This window comes from Gorilla gorilla, chromosome 19, assembly GCF_029281585.2.
Source record: "Gorilla gorilla gorilla isolate KB3781 chromosome 19, NHGRI_mGorGor1-v2.1_pri, whole genome shotgun sequence".
Lineage (NCBI taxonomy): Eukaryota > Metazoa > Chordata > Mammalia > Primates > Hominidae > Gorilla > Gorilla gorilla.
Genome location: NC_073243.2, coordinates 112,777,200 through 112,795,719, shown reverse-complemented (window position 1 = coordinate 112,795,719; position 18,520 = coordinate 112,777,200). Strand labels below are relative to the sequence as shown.

At 42.6% G+C, this 18,520-nt stretch overlaps 1 pseudogene; it reads right to left on the bottom strand.

Annotated features, from left to right (window-relative positions):
• Positions 1-253: 253 nt before the first annotated feature.
• LOC129527859 (NADH dehydrogenase [ubiquinone] 1 alpha subcomplex subunit 8-like) overlaps positions 254-18,520 on the bottom strand; it is a 66,213-nt pseudogene continuing 47,946 nt past the window's right edge.

The window sequence follows — 18,520 nt, the reverse complement described above, 5'->3', positions numbered from 1 at the left end:
ATGGCAATTCTGAGTTCCACTTCACAATCAGTGGTGAGGGCTCCAGTGTATTAAATGCTCAAACCTGGTGCTTCGAGGTGGAATGGGTCACTTGACAATTGATTCTGGAACAAGTTTAAAGCAAAACACTTAAAAGGTTCCCCATGAGTTTGTCAGACCTGCTCCCTGGCCTTTAAACAGAGCCTGACCTCCCACATCTCAGGCCACAGGAAGCCGGCGAGGCCACGGCTCTAGGATTCCCCCAGCAGCCCCATCCTACCTGGGGGCCCAACCACCTGCTCCGGCTCCAGCTCCCCGGCTCCCCAGCGTCCTGACTCCATGATCCAGCTCTGATATCCGCCTTAGGGCTGTCTCCTTGTGTCAAGACCCGTTTCTTCAGTTTACCTACCTGTCACCCTACTCGTTCAACTCTGCAAGCTGTTTTGATAGCCGCCAACACCTACTGTGTACTGCTAAGATGCTCCCTTAGTCGCAGCTCCCTGGGACCCCCGTCCCAGCTCCCAGCACACAGGACCCAGGACACAGTTGCAACCATAATATAATTCAGGGGTCATGGGGACGGAGTGCCATCTACCTGAGCAACAAAGAGCTGGAACTCGTCAGGCAGAATCCATGAGCCAGGGTAGAAGTTGTACTCCTCAGGAAAGAGATTCTGCATGGTTCTCACTGCTCTGCTCAGAGTAATTTTATGCACCATCTCCGTCATGCCTGGGGAGAAGAGACGCTGTGAGGTTTTAACAACAGTGGGCTACTAGCTATAAAACAGCCATTATTCGGGACTTTTAAAACCACCCACCCGACATATTCTCTTTTTCAGGCAGGATTTTTAAAAAAGGTCTGAGTTGTTCCCCACAGCGGTGACTCATGGCTTGGAAAGAACTACTGAGTTAATGAAAAACTTGAGGTAACGGACGGGTGTTCTTTTCTCTTTATAAAAATGAAGCATCAGTTTGAAGGAATGAGTTTTCACCTAGTTTATTCTTTTATTCTTTGTCACCCCCTTAGGTAATGAATAGGGAAGCATTTATATCTTGCACTTAAAATTTAATACCTTCTTTAATTTGGGGCCACCTTACGTGCTTCTGGGATTCCTTCCATTTTGTACCCTAGAGAATATCATCTAGTGGACTCTGGTTACATTATGAGAGGTTTAATTAAGTTTATTTCTTTTACTGTTTCATGAGTATTAAAGGCATGGAATAGGAAAATACACATCTTTCAGCATAAAATCTGTCTCCTTGAATGAAGGACAGGAAATAAAAAGAATACCATAATTTATACTTCAAGGGAAAAAATGCAATCTGTAGGAGTTCCTCAGTTATAAGGACTGACACTGACATTGATCCTATCTCATTAATTTGCCCAGAGGGAATTGAAATGTCTCACTGTTATAAAACATTAAAAGAATGGTGGGGGCGTGAACCTGGGAGGCAGAGCTTGCAATGAGCCAAGATCGAGCCACTGCACTCCAGCCTGGGCAACAGAGCAGGACTCCGTCTCAAAAAAAAAAAAAAGGTTGGTGGATTTTCTTTCTTGTAACATCATTAGTAACTCTGACAAGAGAAGAAACTGAGTACTATATATTGTAGCAAATTTTAAGCAAATAGGTAAAAATTATTATCAATTTTAGCATGTTTATTTCATTTTTTCTTTTTTTTTTTTTGAAACACAGCCTTGCTTTAATGCCCAGGCTGGTGTGCAGTGGCATGATCTCAGCTCATTGCAACCTCCACCTCCCAGGCTCAAGGGATCCTCCCACCTCAGCCTCTCGAGTAGCTAGGACTACAGGTGTGTGCCACCATGCCTGGCTAATTTTTGTATTGTTTTTGTTTTTGTAGAGACAGGGTCTCACTATTGCCCAGGCTAGTCTCGAACTTCTAGGCTCAAGCCATCCACCTGCCTTGGCCTCCCAAAGCCCTGGAATTAGAGGTGTAAGCCACCATGCCTGGCATCATCCTTATTTCTTTTTCTTTTTCTTTTTAGGCAGAGTTTCGCTCTTGTTGCCTAGACTGGAGTGCAATGGCATGATCTTGGCTTACTGCAACTGCCGCCTTCTAGGTTCAAGCAATTCTCCTGCCTCAGCCTCCTGAGTAGCTGGGATTACAGGTGTGCACCACCATGCCCAGCAAATTTTTGTATTTTTAGTAGAGAAGGGGTTTCACCATGTTGGCCAGGCTGGTCTCGAACTCCTGACCTCAGGTGATCCACCCACCTCAGCCTCCCAAAGTGCTGGGATTACAGACGTGGCCACCGCACCCGGCTATCATGCTTCTTTCTTAAGACAAATATCATTGCCAAAAATGGCGGCTACAAATGGCCTTTACCCTGAAAGAGACCAAACAGTTCCATTACTGATACTAGAAATGTGCTTGGCAAAGCTATTTTTAATAGAAAATACAAAGTTCCATGTCAGCTTGGCATGCCCAAATTATCACACATTCCAAATGGGCAGCCAGAATGAATGAGTTTCCTCTAAATTCCCACGTTCAGGAAGAAAAGGGTAAACATCTGGGAAGGAAAGTTTTAAGAACCAACTTCTTGCTTCCATCAGCATATTAAAAAGTGCAATAAATCTAAAGATCCCAGCTTCAAGACATCAGTGCCCAGGTCTTAGTTGTTGTTTAGAAGGATGTAGGGAAGGATTAAGTAAGAAATAAAGGAGCTTAAAAAGCACTAATAAACTGTGCTCTAACACGGACTGTTCAATAGTCAAGAAAACTCACTGAGGACACTGTTCTGAGCTTCCCAAGAAGGGAGTCTGGAAAATCACAGCTATTTCCTTTTATTCTCCCTCGAAATTAGAATTGTTGCATTATAAACACTAGAGCTGACCATAAAGTAAACAAAGCAAAACTTCAACTTTTTTGGAATCCTTTTGCTTGAGGTTTACTAACATTTTAGTTACCGTATTGAACTTAAAGCCTTCATAACTAACTGTAATACAGCACCTTACTCCACGTAGAGGATGCCTCCTGACCAAATAGTGTTGTGGTATTTTCTGCACTTTAAAGTCGTTGTGCCGGGGGAATGTTCTCTTCCAAAATCCCTCAGCAGGTCAGAAGGGCTCACACAACACAGAGAGCTGTGGGTACTTGAGGGCAGTCTGGGTGCTCCAGAAAAGTTTTGTGAAAATCTATGTCCAGCAAATTCAGTCAATATTCATTTAATATCGGCAATGGCTCCTTCTGTAATGTGCATCATCAGGCCCCACACCAGCTAATAGATGTTTCCAAGTTTACCTTCATGTCTCCAGGCAGTTTTCTACTGAAAATGGCCAACTTAAGAAGCACCCCTGGAAGCCAGGCACTTCCTGCCTGCAGGCCGGAGGCAGCTCACTCCAAACCTGCCTGAATGTCTGTCTCCAGGAGGGACGCATATAGACTTCTCTCAATCCACTTAGCACCAAACCTTTGCTCCTCCATATCTAAGCTGTACTCCTATGCAGTGCCACCGGGGAAAGAGTTTCTGGCCCCTCACTAGAACCCACATGGAAGTTTCTGGCATCTCCACCTCTGGAGGTGGCTCAGAGACAGGTGTGGGAGTGGCATCTTCTCCATTATGACCCTGACAAGCGTAGCAGGGTTTCTAGCTGATCCAGGGCACGCGTTCCCAGAGTAAATCTGTGAGAAGGAAGGTCATGGCCAGCTCTGCTGACTTCAGGCCCTACTGGCTCCAGGCCCTGTCCCCTTTCCCTAAGCAGCTGCAGCACCTGACCCCTCGTCACCTGTGTCCCCTCCCTGGGCTCTAGGACCAATTCTGAACTGAGATAGAAGCTCTAGGTCTAACCCCCAGCTCCCTTCTGCTAAAAGTCTGACCTAGACTTTGTATTCCAATCACATAAGAAGGATTTTACCCATTTTTCCGGTGTTCTATTGCTTGTATCCAAATATTGGTGACCTTATCTTTTGCTCCTGGAGCCTGAGTGGCTGCCTTAGCAATGCAGAGCTGCGTCCTTTTCTCTGTTCTCTCCAATGCCCCTCCTCTCTCCAACCTCTCCTCTGTTCCCCTCAAGCCCACCCTGCAAGGGCTGGAATCCTCCTGTCTGTTGACTTTCGCCCAGTGTCTGGGGTCCTGCTACCTAACAGCTCCTTTTGAGGTTGACTGCCCACCTAGGTTTCTCAGTAAGGTCTATCCCTAGATGTCCCTATGAGGGCAGTTCCCCTATCGATTGGGAAAACCTCCTAATTCAGGTGGGAGTTTCTGACACCAAGGGCTTACCTCCTGCCCCTCCTTCTGAGGCCTGGGCTTTTCTGTCTGCTACGCTGGAGTCTCAAGGCCTGGTGGGTCTCATCCCATTCAAGTTAACTGACAGCATAACAGTTCAATCTCAGGTTTGCCCATGCAGCCCTACTTAACCCAGTTAATGTAAAACAAAACAAACTAAAACTGAGCTATACTTGGAGCACTATTCAATCAAAATATTATTTATAACAATAATTCTTGGCAAAAACACATTAGAACCACCAAACAACAAATAAATCCTTTCAGATCCATCCTGTTCTCTCTATTCTGATTGCCACTAATTCATTCATCTCTTGGGTGGATGCTGCAGCAGACTCTGAGCTACATCTCTGTTTCTTCTCTGAGCCATCTCATTTCTAATGTGTCCCTCTGGCTGATCTTGCTAACATGCAAGCTGACCCGTGTCACTGTCTGGCTTAAAAATTCCTCAGTGGCTCCCCATGACCTTCAGGCTCTAACAATGCTGTAGTTGGGTTCCTACTCATCACCCCTCCCCTGCCCTGCTCACCTGATGCCCTCTAACCATGGTGGGCCACTTGCCCTTCACTGAACGAGCAATATGCTGAAGGCATTCTGTCTTTGCACCAACTCTGCTCCCTTGTTTGGCATGGGGATCAGGCCCATCCATCCTGGAGGCTCAGTTTCCATGCCAGTCCTGTTCTCCAGGAGCTCTCACCCTGCTGCTCCCTGGGCAAATCTGGGTTAGGTTGCCTGCCCTTGCTCCGGACCCCCACAGCATTCCAGCTTCCTCCAGCATAGCCCCTAGGCTGTACTTGTCTTCTCTCTTTACATGCCTTTCTCTATGTCTTTATAGCCCCAGAGCCCAGACCAATGCTTGACAGATGGCTGTCCCCACAGGTTCCTCACTGAAGCTCCCTCCCTCTCCAGCAGAAAGCCCCCTCCTCAGGTGGGCTCTCAGGTACCACCTGCCATGTGATGCCATACATCTCAGACCCTGAAACTCAGCAAAAGACCTGCTCAGAACCTGAGAATGGACAGTTTTGGACTTTCTTAAAGCTAAATCTGATATGTCTAATCTGACATGTCTGATTTAGATACATCTAAAGAAAGTAGACATATCTAATAATCTACTTTCTTTAGACGTATCTAAATCAGATTATTTTCATAGAAAGTCTTAATTCATCAGCCAAAATATAATAAAGTAATTTGAACCAGGAAATTACCCATAGAAAAGTGACTAAAATCTAATGTGCTGACACAAACGAAATTAATCACTTCCATCTGTATATATCGGTTCTCAGTTGACCCAGCACATAAAGCGTTTATACTTGCCTGGGATATCCACTAGAACTTACCCTAAGTAATATACAATGCATAGAAAGTGCATTTTAGAATAATGAGATATATGAGAGACAGAAGATAAGCTTGGACACAAACTGGTATCAGAGGACAGACTGTTCTGGAATTACCCCTCTGCTGAGGATTACTACCTTTCACAGGGTAGAGGGTGTGGCAGCACTGTTCCTCTGCCTAGAGGTTCAAGAGCCTGCTTTGTCATTAGAACTAATTAATTTCTGTTAGTAATGTGGAAAAGTCTATGTTCCAATCACCGGCATGTGGAACATGGGATGGGGCAAACTTGCTTCTTTGGAATGAATATCATTCTATCACCTTTATAAAACTAATCCTTTGTGGGTACTTCATTCTATATTTCTAATTTGTATTCCAAATGTAGATCTATAGCTACTTCTTTCCTACTCTGAGCCACTAGATGAGGCATGAGCAAATGGGGAAAATGTAAATAAAGCCTCATTTGATGATTCATGTCTTAGGAACTCTGTCCTCATTCAAAGCGTTTTCTCTTCCAAACTGTATTCTCCCAATATCCTAATAAGTCCTTTAAGTGGCATCACAAAGCATCCTTTTCTGAGCAGCAAGACACAAAAAATAATAGCTATCCCATTAAACTGTTGGGCAAGAACTCTGGCTGCAAGAATTACTCTTGTTCTGTAACAAAACCCTTTCTCCTTCTCTAAGGATAAATTTGACCTTGGGTTAACTTTCTATCTCAGTTCCCCTAGAAAACAATGAAGGTAGAATGTTAGCTGAATTACTAGGCAACAAAGCATATGGTTAAAATGATCCCAGATTTGGTAAATTGCATAAATATCTAGTAGAAAGTCATAGCTCTAGGCTTTTCTGAGTGCAATGATTCTTGTAACTTAATATGACCCTTGCTGGGACCTTAGAAGGCATACTATGGAGCAGTTCTAAGAGATACTGGCTTCTTTGGGGCATCTAAGCCAAGAAAGACTCATATCCACCAATGTGGATCTTGTCCTTTTGCACCCGAGCTTTCACTTGAGGAGCCAGAGACTAGTCTCTGGAACTCTTGCAAATACTCCACTGAAGAGAAATGCTTGACACTGACTGTCCAGCAAGCCGTGTTTCCTGCCCTGTATCCTTCTAAGTGAATCTGAGCCAAGTGTGGCTTATGGTAGTGAACTTGTAAGACTGCATGCTTAGGTGAAAACCTCTAGTGGATGTGGCATAACTACCACCCCGTGTATAAGGTATGGCTATTGTGTTTTCTGCAATGCGTTTTCTTAAAGACGTGGGATAGAATTTCAAGGAAAGAGTAAATTGATTCTCCCTTTAAAATAGGTTAAATTGATAAAATACTAAGAGAAAACACCCTATATTTAGGCAACTACACCAGGATTGCAACCATGCAAAAAGGATGAGTAAACTTGCTTAAGGTTTGGGAGGAAATATAGAAATATTCATACTGCTGTTTTGTTAAATGAGATATGGGATTCAGGGTGATGTTCTTTTTAGAAAGTATTTATTATGGCATTATAATATGGTCTGTGTAATATATTAACATTTTAAAAAATAAGTGGAAGGCCCTTTGACTGCATCATACCCAGCTTAATCCAGTGCTCCTTCTCCCTAAGCTGTCCTACCATCTTAAATATCCTCTTCATTCAGCCATCAAAAATAATGAAGAGACCCAGTACAGTGGCTCATGCTTGTAATCCCAGCACTTTGGGAGACTGAGGCAGGTGGGTCACTTGAGGTCAGGAGTTCGAGACCAGCCTGGCCAACGTGACATGGCAAAACTCTGTCTCTACTAAAAATACAAAATTAGCCAGGTATGGTGGTACAGGCCTGTAATCCCAGCTACTCGGAAGGCTGAGGCAGGAGAATTGCTTGAACCTGGGAGGCAGAGGTTGCAGTGAGCCAAGATCGTGCTGCTGCTCTCCAGTCTGAGTGACCAAGCGAGACTCCATCTCAGAAAAGTGGTAGAGATTAAAATGCAAAACAAAAAAGTTGTATTGGGAGGTTGGCAGTGGAGTGAGAGGGATATCTCAGTGCTGGCTATGATGCTTTTCTAGCACTAAGATTTCTCCTTGCAGGATAAGTCTTGCTGAGATAATGTCATTAGGTAAAAGGCAGAGGCTGTGTGCAGCCTGTAGTACTTAATATGGAGACCAGTATATTTGGTTTTAAAAATGGTACCTCCAAATATAATACTTAAAGAAAAGGGAAGCTGATACCCCATTTCTATGACATATGCCTAGAATTTTGGTGCTTTTGTTTCCCGCAAGAATGAAATGTTCTATTATTTTTTCATTTTCAGAATATATTCCTCTCATTAGAACCCCATATTATATGTATAACCCAAAAAGTGGAAACCATGTTCTTCCACCAGTGGCATTAGACCAAGAAAGCCTGCCTTTGAACCTTTAAAAGCCTGTCTCCAATCCTTAAACCCTTAATGGCTAGTGAACACAGCAATTCCCAATTAAGAGTCCTCAAATCTGATCTCAAAAATAACTGTCATGTTTTAGTAGAAGAGTGTACCTGAGACTTGGCCCTAGAAACATGTTTAAATGTCAACAATAACAGCAGATACCTGGAAACTTGTTCACTTGACCGGAGAATATGTCATTGTCGTGAAATGAAACTCCATGCCAGTAGATGTCACAAGGCAAGCGCCGGCCAAATGGGAACTAGAAGAGAAAAAATGTGACTCACAATAAGAATAAGAAGAGCAGCGACCACACTGACTATCCATTATGTACACATTCCTGGCACCCTGGTGTACTTACCATGGTTTAATCCTTATAATACGCATATGAGGTAAGTGATATTCTTTGCCATTTTACAGATGAGGAAACAGATTCAAACCGGTTTAATAACTTGTTCCAAGTGGTAGAGCTCTGATTACATGTGGCAGATACTACACTCCTGGCTTTGCAGGCACCATTTCACTTTAATCCTTATAACTACCCTATAAAGGATTACTCCCATTTTGCTGATTCAAAACTTGGGGCTGACAGAGGTAATTTAACATGCCCAAGGGTCACACAGAGCTGGTAAGGGGAGGAACCATGATTAGAGTCCAGGTCTATCCAAATTCCAAACCCATACATCCCTTCCTCTGAAAATTACAACCCTCAACCGAGCCCAAAAGAATAAGCTTTCAGAGTCCCTCTTCCTTTATCTCTCTCTCTCTCTCTCTCTGTCACACACACACACACACACACACATACACACACACATATGCTCCATGAGGGTAAGATGAATCCCAGTGCCTGAAACAGTTCCCAAAACTCGTAAAGTCTTCCTGAATTAATAAATGAACAAATCAGGAGTGGTCATCTGACTCAAGATGAGATAACCAGATTCTCTCTTCCAGGAATCTGGAAATCAGAGATGCCAGGCAGCCTCTGCTGGCCCTTGAACTGGCAGGGATAAAAAGCCAGGGCAGGGCAGCTGTGCTTGGCTATGCGCACAGGAGCAGAGACAGCCAGTCTGCTGAGAGACAAGAAAGGAGCAGGTGTGGGAGGGAAAGCAGAGATGAGACAACATGGCCCTAGAAACTCAGACTGAGTGGCCTCAGACCTGCGTAAGCCTGTAAGATAGCCTTGTATCCTGAGAACACCTTTTTGGTCTTCTAAAATCTTGTTTGGCACAAGCTATAGAGTTTCAATTATTTGCAGCCAGAAAATTTCTCAATGAGACAAAAGGGCCTGTTCTTTCCACTACATCCTGCTGCTTCTCAAAGTTATCAACAAGCTCTGCATTTAATGAACATATTTTTTAAATCTGTAACTCAGATAACCTTGTTAAAGGAGAAAAGGGAGGCCATGTTAGTTCATATTCAGAATTTGCTTGTTAAAAGTGCACACGAATAGATATGCCAACATATTAAATAAAAATTTTTGATTTTCCCATTCTAGGACTATAGGTAATCAGAATTTTTATCTACTTCAAGTTGAGGGGCCAAGGTCCAATGGAAGAACATAGCCTTACTAATGAAATGGTGGTGACTCAATGCTTTCCATCCATTCCACATTAAAATGAAGCCAGCCTCAAGTCATTTAAATCAGTCACATTATTTCAAAGCCGTGCACAGTGAGGCATATGTTGTACACTCTACTCACATTAACAACTTCTATCTATAATTTACAGCATTTTGCTCATTTTCTTTTTATGCAATGGGCTGTAAGTTATTAATTCAGTACTCATAAATACAATGAGATACAACATATGTTATTTTCTTCTAGCTGTTAAGTGCTAATATAGAGAAGGAGAAAATAACCAGAATTAAGCAGGCTATCCAAGCAAAGGGTAAAGTGGCTTTGCTTTGTTGCCCACAATGAGGAACAAACACCTTGTCAGTGGGCAACCCAATGACTCTTATCTCCTTTTTCATCACTCTTCAATGCTTACCACCCTCATGAATACCAAATTGCCCCTCCTTTTAGAGGCACCTGTAGCTCATTCAGTTTTGAGAAACTACCATTTTTTAAAATGTGTCCATTCACTCAGTAATTATTATATGCCAGACTAGGTGCTAGGAATATGGGGGATATAATTTTAATTAAGTCCCAGGATTTCACAATCCTACCTCTTTTTAAGCTCCTTTAAAAACTGTCCGCTTACACAGCTAACATCATACTCAATGGTAAAATACTAAAAGCTTTAAAGCTTTTCCTCCATGATCAGGAATAAGACAAAGATGCCCACTTTTATTTAACATCAACATAGTATTATAAATTCTAGCCAGAATAGGCAAGAGAAAGAAATAGAAGGTGTCCACATTAGAAAATAAGAAGCAAAATTATCTGTTTGTTGATGACATGATCCCATATGTAGAAAACTCTAATGATTCCACAGAAAAATATTAAAAGTAATAAACAAATTCAGCAAAGTTGCAGGATACAAAATCAACACATAAAAATCAACTGTGTTTCATACATGATAAGGAACAATCCAAAAAGGACATGTTTTTAAGAATTCCATTTATAATAGCATCAAAAAGAATAAAATACTTAGGAATTAACCAAAAAGGTGAAAGACTTGTACACTGAAAACTATAAAATATTTGTAAAAGAAATTACAGAAGATATTAATACAAATAAACAGAAAGATATCCTATGCTCATAGACCGGAAGAGTTAATATTGTTAGGATGTCAATACTACCCAAAATGGTCTACAGATGCAATGCAGTCTCTATCAAAATCCCAATAACTTTTTTCAAAATAAAAAAATCCATCCTAAAATTCATATGGAATTACAAGGGACCCCAAATAGCAAAAACAATCTTGAAAAAAAAAAAAAAAGAACCAAGTGGAGTTCTCATACTTCCTTTTTTTTTTTTTTTTTTTTTTTTTTTTTGAAACAAGAGTCTTCCTCCGTCACCCAGGCTGGAGTGCAGTGGTACAATCTCAGCTCACTGCAACCTCTGCCTCCTGGATCAAGTGATTCTTTCTCTTCCGCCTCAGCCCCCCGAGTGGCTGGGATTACTGGCACATGCCAGCGCACCCAGCTAATTCTTGTATTTTTAGTAGAGGCTGGGTTTTGCCACGTTGGCCAGTCTGGTCTCAGGCCATCCACCTGCCTAGGCCTCCCCAAGTGCTGGGATTAAAGGCGTGAGTCACTGCGCCCAGGCTGGAGGTCTCACATTTCCTGATGCCAAAAACAAAGCTACAGTAATCAAATAGTGTATACAATAACAATGAGATACCACCAGACACCTATTACAATGGCCAAAGTCCAAAACACTGACACACCAAATGCTGGCAAGGATGTCGAGCAACAGGAACTCTCATTCCTTTCTGGTGGAAATGCAAAATGGTAAAGCCACTTTAGAAGGCAGTTTGGCAGTTTCTTACAAAACTAAACATACTCTTATTATATAATCCAGCAATTAGTTCTCCTTGGTATTTATCCAAATGGGTTGAAAAACTTATATCCACACAAAAATCTGCACATGAATGTTTATAGCAGCTGTATTCATAACTGCCAAAACTTGGAAGCAGCTGAGATGTCCTTCAGTAGGTGAGTCCTTCTGTAGGTGAGTAGATAAATAAACTACAGTATATCCAAACATTGAAATATTATTCAGTGCTAAAAAGAAATGAGCTGTCAAGCCACAAAAGACATGGAGGAATCTTAAATGCATATTACTAAATGGAATAAGTCAATCTGAAAAATCTACATGCTGTATGATTCCAACTAAACTACATTCTGGAAAAGGCAAAACTACAGAGACAGTAAAAAGATCAGTATTTGCCAGGGGCCAGAGGGGAGGAAGAGATGAACAGGTGAAGTACAGAGGATTTTAGAGCAGTGAAAATACTCTGTGTGATACTATAATGGTAGATACATGTCATTATACGTTTTTCAAAACCCATAGAATAGCACCAAGAGTGAAGAGTAATGTAAACTATGGACTTTGGGTGATGATGACATGTCAATGTAGTTTCATCAGTTGTAAAAAACACACCACTCTGATTCAGGATTTTGATGGTGGGGGAGGCCATCAATGCAGGTGGTGGAAAATCTCTGTACCATATGCTCAATTTTGCTGTGAACCAAAAATGCTTTAAAAATGAAAATAAAAACAAATGAAAAAAATCAGTGTGGTACTGGCATAAAGACAGATATAGAGGACAGTGGGATAGGATAGCTCAGAAATAAAGCCTCTCAGGTGTGATCAAATGATTCTCAACAAGGATGACAAGACTATTCAATAGAGAAAGGGCAGTCTTTTCAACAAGTGGTGCTGGGAAAACTGAATATCCACGTGCAAAAAGAATGAAGTTGGACCTTTACCTTATACCATATACAAAAATTAACCCAAAATAGATCAAAGGCCTAATCATATGAGCCAAAACTATTAAATCCCCTAGAAGAAAACATAGGAGAAAATCTTCATAACACTGCATTTGGCAATGATTTCTTGGATATGACAACGTAAGCACAGCCAACAAAAAACAAAATAGGTAAATCAAAGATAAAAATCAAAAACTTTTTTCATCAAAAGACACTATGAACAGAGTGAAAAGGTAACCCACAGAATGGCAGAAAATATGTGAAAATCATATATTTGATAATAGATCAATAGTCAGAATATATTTTTTTCTTTTCTTTTTTTATTTTATTATTATACTTTAAGTTTTAGGGTACATGTGCACAACGTGCAGGTTTGTTACTTATGTATACATGTGCCATGTTGGTGTGCTGCACCCATTAACTCGTCATTTAGCATTAGGTATATCTCCTAATGCTATCCCTTCCCCCTCCCCTCACCCCACAACAGTCCCCGACGTGTGATGTTCCCCTTCCTGTGTCCATGTGTTCTCATTGTTCAATTCCCACCTACGAGTGAGAACATGTGGTGTTTGGTTTTTTGTCCTTGCGATAGTTTGCTGAGAACGATGGTTTCCAGCTTCATCCATGTCCCTACAAAGGACATGAACTCATCCTTTTTTGTGGCTGCATAGTATTCCATGGTGTATATGTGCCACATTTTCTTAATCCAGTCTATCGTTGTTGGACATTTGGGTTGGTTCCAAGTCTTTGCTATTGTGAATAATGCCACAATAAACATACGTGTGCATGTGTCTTTATAGCAGCATGATTATAATCCTTTGGGTATATACCCAGTAATGGGATGGCTGGGTCAAATGGTATTTCTAGTTCTAGATCCCTGAGGAACCGCCACACTGACTTCCACAATGGTTGAACTAGTTTACAGTCCCACCAACAGTGTAAAAGTGTTCCTATTTCTCCACATCCTCTCCAGCACCGGTTGTTTCCTGACTTTTTAATGATCGCCATTCTAACTGGTGTGAGATGGTATCTCATTGTGGTTTTGATTTGCATTTCTCTGATGGCCAGTGATGATGAGCAGAATATATTTTTAAACTCCTACAACTCAACAATGAAAAAACACTTACAAAATGGACAAAAGTCCTGAATAGACATTTCTCCTAAGATATACTAATGGCCAATGAGCATATGAAAAAATATTTAACATCATTAATCATTTAAAAAATTGCAAATCAAAATCATAAGAAACTGCTTCATACCCATTAGGATAACTATTATCAAAAACAGGCTGGGCGAGGTGGCACACACCTGTAATCACAGCACTTTGGGAGGCTGATGCGGGAGGAGTTCAAGACCAGCCTCAGCAACGTAGCAGGGCCCCCATCTAACAAACAACAACAGCAAAATACCTGAAAAATTAGCTGGGCATGGTGGCATGCCTGTAGTCCCAACTACTCGGGAAGCTGAAGTAGGAGGATTGCTTGAACCCAGGTGTTTGAGGCTATAGTGAACTATGATTGCACCACTGCTCTCCAGCCTAGATGATAGAGACCCTATTTAAAAAAAAAGAAAAAAAAATCACAAGACCTAAGTGTTGACAAGTATATAGAGAAATTGGAACCCTTGCACATTAAGAATATAGAAAGCTGTGTAGTTTAAAAAAAAAAATTACTGGCTGATCGATCTAGCAATTCCAGTTCTGGGTGTATCCCCAAAAAGAAATGAAAGCAGGCTGGGAGTGGTTCCTCACCCCTGTAATCCCAGCACTTTGGGAGGCCGAGGTGGGCAGATCACCTGAGGTCAGGAGTTCAAGATCAGCCTGGCCAACATGGCGAAACTCTGTCTCTACTACAAATACAAATATTAGCCGGGCGTCGTGGTGCGCCTGTAATCCCAGTTACTTGGGAGGCTGAGGCAGGAGAATCGCTTGAACCCAGGAAGCAGAGGTTGCAGTGAGCCAAGATCACGCCACTGCACTCCAGCCTGGGCGACAGAGTGAGACTCCATCTCAAAAAAAAGAAAAGAAATGAAAGCAGAAACTCAAACAGATATTTATATACCAACATTCATAGGAGCATTATTCACAATAGCCAAAATGTAGAAAAAGCCCAGGTGTGCCCATTAGTGGATGAAGAAATAAACACAGTATGGTATATAAATACAATAGAAAATTATCCAGCCTTATAAAGGAAGGAAATTCTGCTACAACATGGATGTACCTTGAAGATGTGATGCTAAGTGAATGAGCCAGACACAAAAAGACAAATATCGTATGATTCTACTTATCTGAGGAACCTAGAGTAGTCAAATTCATAGAGGCAGAAAGTAGGATGGTGGTTGCCAGGGGCTGAAGGGAACAGAAATAGGGAGTCAGTGTTTAATGGGTACAGAGTGTCAGTTTGGGAAGATGAGAAAGTTCTGGAGATGCATGACGGTGATGGTCGGACAGCAGTGTGATTGTACTTAAAGCCACTGAACTGTACACCTAAAAATGGTTAAAATGGTAAATTTTATATCATGTATGTTTTACCACAATAAAAACAAAACACCATCTACTTAAGCCCCCTGATAGAGTTTGGATTTGTGTCCCCGCCCAAGTTTCATGTCGACTTGCAATCCCCAGTGTTGGAGAAGAGGCCTGGTGGGAGGTGATTGGATCATGGGGACAGACTTCCCTCTTGCTGCTCTCGTGACAGTGAATTCTCACGAGATCTGGTTGTTTAAAAGTGTGTAGCACCTCCCCCTCTTCTCTTTCTTCCTCCTGCTCCAGCCATGTAAGACACCTCCTTCCTGTTTGCCTTCTTCCATGATTGTAAGTTTCCTGAGGCCTCCAGAGCCATTCTTCCTGTACAGCCTGCAAACCATGAGCCAATTAAACCTCTTTCCCTTATCAATTACCCAGTCTCAGGTAGTTCTTTATAGCAAGAACAGACTAATACGCCCCCTGCAGCTGAGGGGCCATTTGTGGCTCTACTCTGAGCTGTCTGCAGCATAGAATGCTGTTCAGATTGTCATGGAGCATTGAAAGCTGACAAATGGTTCTCAGATCCCCATTCTCCATCTTTTTCCAGTCCCGACCATCCTCCCAGTTTCCCGGGTTCTAAATCTGGTAGTCATCTTTCCTTTTCTCTTCTTCAGACACTTTTGGAAAAAGCACTGGATTTGGGATCAGCAGACCTGAGAGTCCTAGACTTGTCTCTGGCACTCACTGTGAGATTGTAATTAAGCCTCTATCCTCAGGAGATAGAGATGAGGAAACGTGGCAAGACAGCGAGGAGAACCAACCAAGATATGGAAATGGAAGGGCTTAGTACATGCCACAGAACAACAACACAATCTGAGTTCCATCATTGATTCAGGTACTCATTAGGTGTTGATTAAGTACCTCCTACGCACCAAAGGGTCTCAGGAGCCAACAACACAATGGGAAATGTCTGCCTTTGGAGTATACGGTCCACGGGGGAGAAGATGATAAGCCAGATGGTGCTTAAAGGTATCACTATAAACCATGGTAGGGGCTGTGGAAGGAATCCCAGAGAGCAACGAGGGCACAGGAAGACCCAGTCACATCTGGGGAGCCTGAGAAGGCCACCCCGTGTCAGGTGACCACCTGTCCATTTGTCCAGAAGGTTCCAGCGTATGCCTGTTGTCCTGGTGTTATTATTCATAACACCCATTGCACTTTCAAATGTATCCCAGTTTGGGTAATAAATAAAATGGTCAACCTTTTCCTGAGGATGGGCAATTTGAGCTGAGATTGGAAGGAAGAATGGGAGTTGACTAGGAGATGAGGGAAGAAGGGTGTTCAGACAGAAAATAAATGTGTAAAAGCACAGAGGTAGGACTGTCATTGGCTCAAGGCAAAGCCTGATGGAGGGTCAGGGTGGCTGCAACAGAGAGGACAAGAGGGAAGTGGTGGAGATGAGACTTCAGCAGGGGGCAGCTCAGGTAGGGCTGCACCCTGTGCTGGAGCATGCCCCCGCCCCCTCTCCCCGGAAGAGAATGAACCCAGCGAGCCAGCTGGGAAAGAGAGACCACAGAGAGAGAGAGTACATGTTGTAAAAGCAAGGGAAAAGTGTTTCAAGACTAAAGGAGTGGTGGGAAGCTGAGAGGTCAGACAAGATGAACATTAAAAACTGCTCATTTGATATAACGCCACAGAGAGCTTTGGAACCACTCCAGTTCACACCATCACCTTCCTGATTCCCTTACTATGCTTAGGATGTGCCTGTGCTGTTCTTTAGTTATTTCATGTGTAATCCTTATCTCCCTCATTAACACTATGCACTTCTAGGGCTAGGGACAATTTGATATGCATGTCTCAGGTCTCCAGTGGGGTGTAACCAGGTATCTGGCAGGTCCCAGGCCCACAGGAAAATTAGAAGCCATAATCCTGAGAATCACCCATGTCACCTTCTCCCTCCTCAACATCCACTGGGCAGCAAGCCCTCTGGCTGATCTCCTAGCTTATTTTTAATTTCCTCTCCTTCCTGAATCCCCACTGCCTCTGCCTTACTTCAGGGCCTCATCTCTCACCAGCCTCCTCCCCCATCTCCCTTCCTCCAGGGTCTCCTCTTTAGTCTACCTGACACACAGCAGGATGAGAGACTTTTATTTTCATTATTTTATTTTTATTTTTTCAGAGATGGGGTCTCACTCTGTCAGCCAGCCTGGGTGCAGTGGTGTGATAATAGCTCACTGCAGCTTCAAACTCCTAGCCTCAAGTGATCCTCCTGCATCAGCCTCCCTAGTAGCTGGAACTATAAGTACATGGCACAGCACCTGACTATATCTTTTACTTTTTGTAGAGTCAGAGTTGCGCTATGTTGCCCAGGCTGGTCTCAAACTCCTGGCCTCAAGCAGTTTTACCATCTTGGCTTTCCAAAGTGCTGGGATTATAGATGTGAGGCACTGAACCCAGCCCAGATTTTTATTTTTAAACACAGCTCTGACCATATCGCTCCTTTGCTACAACTCTTCAATGCCTCCCCGTGGACCGACCACAGGATCAAGGCTAAGCTCCAAGCCTCATCTGAAAGACACTTCACAGACTCCCCTCTGCCAACCTGCCCACCTCAAGTTGGGCCACTTAACTCTTGGGCACTTGCACTGTCACTGTGACTACTTTTGATCCTTTAAGGATACAGCACTTTATTACTTGGTGGCCTGGGTTTCTTCATGTCCTTCCGCCTGGGATCTTCTGACTGGGCTTGCCCATCCACTCCCCCTCCATGATGATGATCTCTCAGCTCTCTTTGTCTGTGGCCTCTGTCGCTACACCCATCACAGGCCATTCTGCAACATCTTGTCTATACATCTGTCCACCTGGCCACTTTGCAAACTCCTTAAGCACAAGGAAAGCCCATGATCATCAGTGTATCCCTAACACCAAGTCTTCAGCACCCTGTAGGCTTTGTTTTTAACCTTTCTGAGGTCATAAATTCCTTTGAGATTCTTGCCAGAAAAAAAAAAAATGCACGCACATGCACAAAATCTTCCACATGAGCTTAGGAGATTCAAAGACTCCCTACAGCCCCTAGTTGTTCTCAGATACCAGTGTTAGCAATGCCTGCAGTAATGTTTCATGAATAAATGAACTCACAAAGAGCAGCCACTCAAATACATGTCATCATCATCACCACTAACATTAGCATTTAGGTAATGCTTGTTCCTACGTCTATGTGTTAAACACTTTACATGTATTACCTTATTTAATCCACAAACATGATAAAAGTGCTATTAACCCTATAATAAAGATTATGATATAGGTGCTACTATTAACCCTATTTGCAAATGAGGGCACCAAGTGCTAGGAGAGTAAATAACTTTCCCAAGGTCACAGAGGTATTATATTAAGGGCAGAGGCAGGATCAAATCCAGGTCTGCACAGTTTCCAGGCCCATGCACTTAAGCACTACAGATGTCTTTTTGGAGACTGCTATAGTCTTATTTACTAGTCACGCGTGAATAACTGTAACCCTCACCCTACATGCTACCATCTTTGTCACAAAGAAAGTTCCTCCCCCAGAGTATACACCTGGATGGACCCGAAATCTTTTCCCTCTTGACCAGAAGAACTAAAAACAAACTTGCAAAATAGTCACGTTCAAACGAGAACTGAAGCTGTTAAATGTTCTTTGAGCAAATCTGTGTTTAAGGAATTGATGTTCGGGTCCCTCTTCTAAT